Genomic DNA, 2,532 nt, shown 5'->3' on the forward strand with positions numbered 1-2,532 from the left:
CCTATCAGTTGAATAGAAAATAACCAATAATTACTAATATTAAGCAGGTGTGCCATTTGAGTTGCATACGTGGGCTGACCACTTTCCACTATTGTTTTTGTTCGAATTGGATAAATTAATGGCCTCTTGTCAGGTGACTTCCATAATCACCAGTTGTCTGGCTCCTGTAAACCAAGCATCTACTTTGCCACGACTCCCCCCGATCCCAAAATAAGTCCATATAGACATATTTCAAATGCACCAAATTTAAATCAATTACAACTCCATTGCACATTTTTATTTCATTCTTCCATGTTTTCCTCTGCTTAAATGCATCATAACCAGTAAAATAAACTTGCTACCCCTTACTGCAGCAGTGATTGGTGAGCAATAAAGTAATTGTACTCCTCACCTTTGATTCATGTGCCCAAGTCCAAATAAACTTATATTTAGAATAAGAGAGACTATTAAATTCTACTCAAACGATTCAAGAGAAAGCCCACCTCACATGTACGAGATCACACTCTAATACTCCCATTTCAATCACTCTGCTCACGAGAGGCGGGCCAAATGCTCCCGCGAAACTGGGAGCTTTGTGTAGCTCGTGAGGCGCCGAGCGGGCCCCAGATGCATAGTCTTGACCCTTGGTGTGACTTTCAAAATTCACACCGGGTGATGAGCCTAGACCGCGGAGGAGTAAGAGTGGTTACAGGGTAGGTCGGGTCAGGTCCCGTAGGTTTTAGATCTGATAGGGTGGGTTTGGGTGTAAAATTCGTCCTATGGAGTTATCAGGTCAGGCTCCCAATCCAAATCGGGTTCGAGAATAGGGCTGTATTTGCCTTCACAAGTCCCCTACAGGCCCCACTCCTACCCATTGCTTGCTCACCTCCTCTCACGTCTCGCCACCCAGCGCCACTCCGCTCCGCCTCCGTCTCCCAACCTGATCCCGCTCGCTCGCTCCACCTCCTGGCGCCGCAACTCCTCTGCTCCACTGATAAAAGCCATCGCCTGAGCCCGTGCACTCGCTCACTGACGGAGGCCGCTGCCCAAGCATGGGACGCCATCGTGTCTCCGCCCCTAACGAGGTTGGGTAAGCTTTTGCACCCCATATCAAAATCAGGATCTTGCACCCCATATCAAAATCAGGATCGGATCGAGTTTAGTATTTTAGATTTTAAGCTGGATACGTTCTGTTCTACTCGATATCAATCTATCCCGAGGAGAGGAGGCGTCGCCTGTACTGCTGCCGTACCACGTCGTGCATTCGTCATACTCCGGAACGGTACCCGCGACCTACCCAGCCGGAAAAGCCCGCCTCACCAAACGGAAGCGCCACACCCTGACAGTCACGTGAATACGTGATGGTCGGCCTGGTTAGTAATTTGTTGCCCCTGAAACAACACACTTATCTCGGGCAAATTGGTTCACTTGTGCAAGCACAGTACTATTTTTTAAAAAGATAAAGGGACTTTATTTCATTACGCGGCTGCTATACAGTAGATAGATATTTTAATTCGTGATTTCAATCATATTTTCTGCTGTTGGATTTGCTTTATGATTCAGGCTCCCCCTAGCTGATTCACTTGGGCTGACTGGTTTCGCATCGTGAGCCGGCTTTGTGTGTGTCTTGGGCTTCTTGTTTTCGGCTGTCATGTGTATTTTGTCTTTTCAGTTTTTTTTATCGGTTCTCCTTTCAGGTTTAACTGCTTCGTGAGTTGAATATAAGGATTGTAAATATTTCTTTGGAATGATATGGTTAATATTTCTCCTTTCAGGTTTACTGTTGAAAGGTTGTTGTAAATATTTTTTGCAGTTGCAATAGTATTGTAAATTCTAAACTTTATCACCATAACTTCTAAGTTTCCTATATGTTACCTTCTTTATATCAACTGTTGACCAATATAAGGATGCTTATTGGTATTTTTATTTATGTTTTTTTTGGGAGGAGGGGGTTGGGGCTTAAAAAATCCTATGTTTTCTTGTTGCAGGTATCAGTAACGTTTTAAAAGAGGTGAATTAGTATACTTAAAACTATTCGACTCTAAAAACTATACAAGATAAATATATATCAATTTCTATCTAAATGTGCTCTAGGTTTATCTAGTGTGTCGACTCTACTGTTCAAAAGTTTTGCAACCTACTCTAAGAAGGTAAATTGTAAGTATGTAAGTACGAAAATGCAAATGTCACTCCTAGTCCATGTTGGAGCTCCACTAAAAATATGCTCGTTGCTGTCAAGACTCTTCCGGTAGCCATCAAACCACAAATGTAAGGCTCACACCAAACCTCTGTTCCGGTCACTTGCCACAATCTTTACTTCAGAGCTTAAACCACCAAGGCAATGGTCTCTACATCCTCGTACAAGCCTCTTGCCATCGATCTACATCAAGTCAGAGGGTCAACAATCACGAGCCACAAAGACTCAAGGTGCCAGCGAGTCACCAAGACTCTAAGGCGTCGATGTATCTCTAGGTACATGGTAGGATCACTTCTTAATCCACTCTCTAAGCAGTAACACCTAGCAACAACTATCTCTAGGACTATTAGCACTAA

The 2,532-nt window shown here is 43.6% G+C and overlaps 1 long non-coding RNA gene across 1 annotated transcript; it reads left to right on the forward strand.

Annotated features, from left to right (window-relative positions):
• The first annotated feature begins 1,202 nt into the window (after positions 1 to 1,202).
• Positions 1,203 to 1,759, forward strand: LOC133910987 (uncharacterized). The gene is made up of 2 exons (XR_009908572.1): positions 1,203 to 1,352; positions 1,543 to 1,759. It is a non-coding gene; the product is annotated as an uncharacterized LOC133910987 (long non-coding RNA).
• Positions 1,760 to 2,532: the final 773 nt, after the last annotated feature.

Source organism: Phragmites australis, chromosome 3 (genome assembly GCF_958298935.1).
Source record: "Phragmites australis chromosome 3, lpPhrAust1.1, whole genome shotgun sequence".
Taxonomy (NCBI): Eukaryota; Viridiplantae; Streptophyta; class Magnoliopsida; order Poales; family Poaceae; genus Phragmites; species Phragmites australis.